The 8,528-nt window shown below is 36.2% G+C and overlaps 1 pseudogene; it reads left to right on the top strand.

Moving 5' to 3' along the window:
• Positions 1-6,071: 6,071 nt before the first annotated feature.
• Positions 6,072-6,557, top strand: LOC102593101 (ribulose bisphosphate carboxylase/oxygenase activase 2, chloroplastic-like; annotated as a pseudogene).
• Positions 6,558-8,528: the final 1,971 nt, after the last annotated feature.

The raw sequence follows: 8,528 nt of genomic DNA, 5'->3' as shown, positions 1-8,528 counted from the left end.
GAGCTTTTATTTGGGCGTTGGAATAATTGCTTTACTTGGGTGAGTTTTGGGGTTAAAATGACTTAAATAGGGGTCCTAGGCTTGGGAAAAATGAGATATCCTTGAGTTAAAACAGTTGGGAAAAGACCCAATAAGTTACTTGCTGGAAACAGCCGAAATGGCATCACTGAAGCCTTCACGGACCGTGATCATCACCACGGCCCGTGAAACGGGTCGTGAAGATTTTCAGCCTGACAGTGCTTCACTATTTTGGCCATAACTTTGTACTCCGAGATCGGAATTGGGAAAACTCGATGGCGTTGGAAAGAGGACTCAGAGACCTTTACTTCTATAGGTCATGGCACACCTAATTAGTTTTGATATAGGAGATATAACCATTTGAAGTTGACCCTATACTCTAAGTCTAATGGGAAGCCCTTCACGTGAGGCTCCACGAGCCGTGGCGCCTACCACGAGCCGTGGTGCCTCTCGTGGTCATGATACAGTATCTAGGAAACCTTCGCCTTAACCACTAAAAATCTTAAGGCACCACGAGCCGTGAAGTGGCTCGTGTGGAGGGGCTGTTTTTGGGCATCCTTTGTTTAGCCACTGCCTAGCCTACCACGAGCCACACCCTGATCTGTGGTCCTCACCACGAGCAATGGTCGTGGTCGTGGAAGTGAGGCAGTGTCATTGATAGAGTGGACTGCCCTAGTCCTCTTCCTTGGCTCTAACCCTCAACTTAGCCATCGCTTAGTCTACTAGTTTACGGACGTCATGGTCGTTTCTTGACGTTTGACCTCTAAAATCACCAAACTAGCTTCAATAGCCATTTTCATCATTTAAACAAGTTTTCAACTATAAACTAACATGTAAGTTTCTAGTTCAACCTACTAAATTTAGTCGAGCCTTAGCTAGGTCTTACTAGTTCGTACGGGGTGTTACAATAGTAAAATCAATACCTTAGCAACCTCTAAGAACACTTGTGCAATGTATGGTTGGCATCCCATAATACCAACCTTACTAAGCATTCCTTGAAGCCACATATTCATTTCCATAATCTTCAAGCTTACCATAATCCATAGTCATAAATGAGGAATTATACAAGTACATGAACTAACCATAAGGAAAATCATCTATTCATATCTTATCATACCATAAGGAAATCATTCCACAACATCCTAATAAGTCTTCTTGTGCAATGTAAAAGTGAAGTCCCTTACCCCCACTTCTACCAAGTAACCCATTAATAAGTCATAGTATAGTTCCTATCATATTCATTATCTTATTCTTATTAGGGAATATTAGCCATAACCGATATAGACCATGTGAGCTACATGGAATCCGGTGTCATATAACCCCACACCGAAAGAAGGCGTTCTTACTTGCCGAAGGTAGAACTAATTATATTTTGCTTTTAAGTGGATCCAGTAGTTCAGTCCTATGTTAGGCACATAGTTATGGGATAGGGAGATTGCTACTAGAAACCCAACCTATTGCATAAGCGGAGGAGCTTCCATCTCATGAGTTTACCATAGATGACCCAACCTATTACATTAGCGGAGGGGCCTTTTCCTCATTGTCAATATCCACTCGGTACTAAGCATTATTTCCCTATTATACATAATTAGTATCAAATTGTATCTACATGTGTGAAGGCATACTGTACCCTTCGTTCAATACAACTCACTAAAATAGCTCATAGATTCATTTAAGTGAGAACCACCTTTCACCTTAGAATCAACATTAGTATGTGAGAATAATTATCACACCAAGATCATGTGTTCTCACGAGAATGGACTTTCAATCAACACAATAGGATCAACATGGTTATGTACATTTCATGCATAATAATGTGTAAAGGTGCATATGAGAACTATACTTTCAATTAACACCATTGATACATCATAATCATGTTTATGCATGGAGTGTGTGTGTGTGTAATTGTTCTTGCAATAACTCAAACAACAACATTATCATCCTAGACACTTTATTCATAATTAAGTGGAAGGGTAACAGAAGAATGGCCTTTCAACAATACCACAAAATACTCAATATTCATGTAACCTTCAACATCCAAGTAAATCATGAGTTCACACACAATCTTATCAACAAGAACAAACCTTCACAATATGCCCTTCAATGGTTATGGATCAACTCATCCCAACATATAGCAATAGCACAATAGATAAGGGAATACCATGATCCGACAACTCATTAATACATTTATCACATCATGATTGGCACTTTATGCTTCAAGTATTCATCAACATGCACATGATATCATGATCAAGTCAATTCATGTTTAGAAGCATTACCCTAAACCAATTCGAGTCTAGGTGATCTAATCTAAGGCATTACATTGAGAATTCATCATTCTAGGCGGATGAGATTTAAACCCTCAATTTGCCTCTTTCGTGACATAACCCTAGAATCTTAGGTTAAATAAAAATACATGTAGAATTATACTAACATCAAGTAACTACATCATACTTAAATACCTCTACCTTTCAAGTGGATCAACATCTCTAACACAAGTTTACTACAACAAGTACTTAGGTCAAACTTCCCCTTTCAAAGCAATGATCACAAACCCTCAATTCACCAAAAATTCACCATAATTAGTCATAGATGATGATACAAGTCAACAATCTAAATCAATCTAGGTATAAATCCATCAACTTTCATTTATAATCAACAAATCCACTTCATAAGGCACAATTTAGGAATTTAGAGAAATCATGGGTTCATAGATTATTTTCATCTTAAATCATCAAGTAAACATCAATATAATCATAATTTATCATTTAAAAACATTTGATGCAAGAACCCATGAGGTTGAGGAAAATTCAGGGTTTGGTGTAACTTGAAAACCTTGAAAACTTCTTTGAAATTGATTCTAGTGTGAAAACTAACCCTAGATGAAGGATCACCATACCTTATACTTGAATAATCTCATGAAAATCTACCCAAAAGACTTCCTCTTCAACCCTTTGGTCTTATTCTCCTCTTGGTCTTCAATGGAGTTCTTACAGAGAAGATATTTTGGGATAGAGGGTTTTGATTTGGGGAAAAGTAAATAATGAAATCTAAAATATCAATTAAATGTTTTAATACTCTTAAAATACCTTAATAACCCTAAATTAACCGTCCAAGTACTTAAAACAATTAATAAGCAATTTACCAAATGACCCTTGCCTTGGCCGAACCCAAGACATATTGTACAGGCATGGTTCACGGACCCAATCCACGGACAATAGATGGACCTACGGGGCGTGAACCCCATCCGTAGGTCACCACATTTTGGTGACTCCAAACTTTCTTTAGGGTATTGGGGGTTAGCCTTAGGGTCCTCCTCAAGGACCCCTAGGGTGGTCCATGGGGAGTCGTACCTTGATGTTTGACCCCTAAACCCCTCAACCATGACTCGGGACAAAATCAAACACCATCAAACCTCACATTGAACTCAAACGCACACGCGTTAGGCTCTAGTTTAACTAGTTCATTTTTAGGGTCGTTTCAATGAAACATCAGCTTTCCCTCTTAGGCTTCATTTTACTTTAAATTAAAATTCATTCACTAACTTCTAAATATTTTAAAAGTATTGTTTCAATGTGTTGATAAAGTTCTTCAAATATGTCGATTATGTATTTTCAAGTTATTCAATATTTATTATGTCATTCATTTTTAGATGCTGAAGGAATATTTAGATTCAACTCGCACTAATATTTACCCTTATATATAAGTGAGCAAGAGAAGGACGAACACTACAATCAATAATTGTAGAAAAATCAGAGAGATGCTAGACACCAACTTTGTCAACTGGGAAGAGCTTTATCTAGCTTCTTCAAGTAGTGGCTCCACTTAAGACTATCACTTTGGATATGGTATTTGTACTTGAATACTCCACTGTCTCTCAGGTTACTTCTGCTCCTTCATGTTAGTATTAAAAAACATAGATAATACACCAACCCCATTTGCAGATCAATTTCTGAATCTAATACTGTTCATCATCTAACACATTCAAAATCAACACTAACTTATTGATCAATTGTACATTTGTAGCTTTTGATTTTCTTGTTTACTGTATCATTGAGTAACAAGTAAATTTTTTATCCTTTTGGAAGACTGTGTTATGGTCATATTTCTATGTCATTTTTGAGTTGTCCAAGTACCTTCTAAATTACTCGATCTATCATCTCCACTACACCAACCCAATTTGCAGATCAATCTGAATGTAATACTGTTCATCACCTAACACATTCGAAAATCAACACTTACTTAATGGTCAATTGTACATTTGTAGTGTCTGATTTTCTTGTTTACTATATCATTGTGTAACAAGTAAACATTGTGTAACAAGTAGTTTTTTTCTTTTTGGAAGACTGTGTTATGGTCATATTTCTATGTCATTTTTGAGTTGTCCAAGTACCTTCTAAATTACTCGATCTATCATCTCCACTACACCAACCCCATTTGCAGATCAATTTCTGAATCTAATACTATTCATCATCTAACACATTCAAAAATCAACACTAACTTATTGATCAATTGTACATTTGTAGCTTCTGATTTTCTTGTTTACTGTATCATTGTGTAAAGAATAATTTTTTTCTTTTTGGAAGACTGTGTTATGGTCATATTTCTATGTCATTTTTGAGTTGTCCAAGTACCTTCTAAATTACTCGATCAATCATTTCCACTACAACAACCCCATTTGCAGATCAATTTCTGAATCTAATACTATTCATCATCTAACACCTAATTTCCCCTAAAAAACGTTCGTAACACCTTAACGTTATTGTATCAATTGTACATTTGTAGTCTTCTGATTTTCTTGTTTACTGTATCATTGTGTAAAGAATAATTTTTTTCTTTTTGGAAGACTGTGTTATGGTCATATTTCTATGTCATTTTTGAGTTGTCCAAGTACCTTCTAAATTACTCGATCTATCATCTCCATTATTTTCTCTTTGTTATAAATTTCTGTATGTGCACGCATGTACCATCATATATATCCTTTTTTTGGAATATTTTTTCCGTGCTTATTATATTAGACATAACAAAAATTTATTTAATCGGAATTCTTTTAAAAAATGATCTGAATTTTAGTCTTCAAGTGATTTATTGTTACATTACATGCGTACGTTTTGATATTTTCTTGGGAAGAAATCAGGGTGGTCGTTCTTTTGTTTTTACCAGCAACTAATGTGCTGTTTATTTTGTGAGCTCTCCAATATTTAACATATTCGGTATTTAACCTCTTCATAAAGTTTCAATAAGTGATACTAACATAGGTTCTGGATTATCTTTTTGGGTGATCCTTATATAATGCTGAAAATGTAGAGGCGGCTATATCAATCGGGAGACAATTATGCGTTCGTATTTTTTCCAGGTGAATCTTTTGTCTATTAAAATTGTTATTGATCTGCCTCTAAGAACCAAAGGGGGGCATTCCATTAAAAGAATCCATTTTCCATGCTTAACTTAATCATGATGTTATTCTTTTTTCCTCTGTTTTGTTAATGCATGTATATTGGTATGATGGTTGACTCTTTGAATGACTCATCCGATTATATCTTTTTGGATTCGACTTTCATTATCTTCACTCTTATTTCCCTTTCTCATGTAAACAGGGGAGAGAGGGAGCAGGGTAGAAGGATCAAGAGAAATGATTATGACGAGGCTGGACACAAAGAGGTAAGTAGACTGTAGAAATTAGTTTGTTTTGCTAGATTGTATAATTATCATACAGTGCGGTTAAATGGTACAAAAAAATTGATGTACCAAGTTTGAGTTGATCTAGCTAAGAAGTTTAAGAAATTTAGAGAGCATAGGTAGTAAAATTTGCATGCAGGCACAAGAAACTATTACTTGGTTTGTACCATCTGTGCACAAAATTTTTAAAGATCTGTATTTGCCCTTCCCTAAAGTTCCACATTTATGCTTTCTACACTCACATCAATCATACCATCATCGCTAAGTTTATGCAATTTTAGCTTTATATTTTTTCATTTGCAATTTTGTCTCTTTTTTCTTATTTGTTTGTTGATATCCTTCGGCAACAAACGACTATCCAAAGCATACACCACATGGAAAAACCAACACCAAATGAAAATATAAAATGTTGGGCCGGTGCTGGAAAGGGTATTTTTAGAAATGACAACGTGCCTGAGGAAGCTGTCGTAAAGATTGTATATTGCTTCCATGGACAATCTATTGGTACAAACACTCGAGAATTCAAAATAAAATTTCTTTTGTTGATTACTGATGTGTATCCGTTTGTTGTGGCAACAGATTTCTTCGGTGCTCTGAGAGCACGAATATATGATGATGAAGTGAGGAAATGGGTTTTAGGCACTGGAATTGAAGCCATTGAGGAAAAAAATTGGAACTCTAGAGAGGGATCCCCAACTTTTGACCAGCAAAAATTACCTTTGAGAATCTCTTTGGGTATGGTAACATGCTTGTTCAAGAGCAAGAGAATGTTATGAGAGTCCAGTTGGCTGAAACCTATCTTAAAAGAGGCAACTGTCGAAAATACTAGCGTGGCTGCCATTAACATTGGAAATTACTAAGAACCTTCATCAATCTCAAAGTCTAAATATGTGGTTGGGACCTTTTTTTCTCAAAAGCTTTAATAATAAAATTGAAATTCACAGAAAAAAATTCTCTAATTTTTTTTCATTATTGTGTGGATGCAGGGGCGTGACATGATAATCGTCATGTTGCTTGAAGTCTCTAATGATTCAACTTCAAGGGGTGATGTATTTCAATTCTACAACTTTTTTGAGGCAATTTGTAAGGGTATATATAGAAGGTGACGGAACTGTTAAATATTGTGTAAATCAATTGTGTTGAGAGTTAAGAGAATACAAACTCCAAATAATATTTTGTTTTTCAGTTTTTGTCATTATATTCTTCTGTAATCAGCTTCTTGAATTTAATTTTAATGGTTGAGGATATGATTTAAGCGGCATTTTCAGTTCTATAGAATGAATGTAAAAAATCATTCATGAGAAGTTATAGTGGAATCGTTTACTCTTTAGTTAGAATAATTGTGTTGGCCCGTGCTCTAGCACGGGCTATGCCCATCTAGTAAAACATTACATGGTCATTCCATAAAAGACCTTTTTGAACCAACACTATTGGTGGGAAGTGAAAAAACTCAAATGTTAAGTTTTTCTCTACCTTTTACCCTATGTATATAATCCTTCTCTAAGTCTTTTATTTCATCAAATCCCCATTTCTCTCTTTCATTTGCTTTCTCTATTATATTTTTTGCTCTCTTCCAATGACCAACTCTCATGCTAAGAATGTCCCCCCTCCTCCTCCTCCCCCTCCCCAATCTCTCCCTCCCTTTTCCCCTGCCCCTTCCGCTCATCGTGTTCGCGAGAAGGCTACACCAACTGCTGACACTGAGATCTTAGGGGTTTATGGGAGTAGCGCCTCCATCCACTCAGTGAATGCTCTTCCTAGAAAGAGGGGAAATATGTTGAATGTTGGGGAAGGAACATTTGAGGTTCGGTCCAAAAGGCCCAATGTTGACACTTTCAGCTGCTGATGCTCCAAAAGCTTCAACATTGGGCCTTTTGGCCCGAACCACAAATGTTCATTCCCCAACATTCAACATGCATCCCCTCTTTCTAGGAGGAGCATTGACTGAGTGGATGGGGGCGCTACTCCCCATAAACCCCTAAGATCGCAGTGTCAGCAGTTGGTGTAGCCTTCTCGCGAACACGATGAGCGGAAGGGGCAGGGGAAGATGGAGGGGGAGATTGGGTAGGGGGAGGAGGAGGAGGTGGGACATTCTTAGCATGAGAGTTGGCCATTGGGAGAGAGAGAAAATAATAATAGAGAAAGCAAATGAAAGAGAGAAATGGGGATTTGGTGAAATAAAAGACTTAGAGAAGGATTATATATTTAGTGTGAAAGGTAGAGAAAAACTTAACATTTGAATTTTTGCACTTTCCACCAATAGTGTCCGTTCACAAAGGGCTTTTATGGAATGACCATGTCTAGTTTTATGTATATATGTTGACCACATCTTTAATTTATTTTCTCATGAGATTTGTTTAATTTAAATTCTTACTTCCTAATTAAAAATTTATGTTTTCTTTGAAAATGTTGAAGCGTGTGACAATGTCATTTAAAATTATGTTTGATTGATTAAATAGCACATATTTAAAATTAATTACTTAATAATGTTTTCAACTCGCACATTTCTCACATGTGGCCTGATTCGTTTTGGAGATAGAAAGATTTCAACATAGTTATAATGTTCGCCATCTCTAATACCATGATGAAAAGTTTGGGTGATTCGAGTCTTCTGCCCCCCCCCCCTCCCCCCTTCTAGGAAGGCAAAGGGTTAGGAGTGAATTATTCATAACCTTAAGCTAAACTCATTATAAAAAGTACTGGAATTAGCACAAATATATTTTTGAGCAGTGGCATAGGCAGAAAATTCGTGAAGAGTGTCCAAAATAAAGCCAACATAAAAAAAATGCGGCCATGGGGAAATAAACCTCAATGGAAAACAAACTTCTTCA

Source organism: Solanum tuberosum, unplaced genomic scaffold (genome assembly GCF_000226075.1).
Source record: "Solanum tuberosum cultivar DM 1-3 516 R44 unplaced genomic scaffold, SolTub_3.0 scf00052, whole genome shotgun sequence".
Classification (NCBI taxonomy): domain Eukaryota; kingdom Viridiplantae; phylum Streptophyta; class Magnoliopsida; order Solanales; family Solanaceae; genus Solanum; species Solanum tuberosum.
Note: the sequence above shows the minus strand (reverse complement) of the source record. Positions and strands in the feature narration are given on the sequence as shown.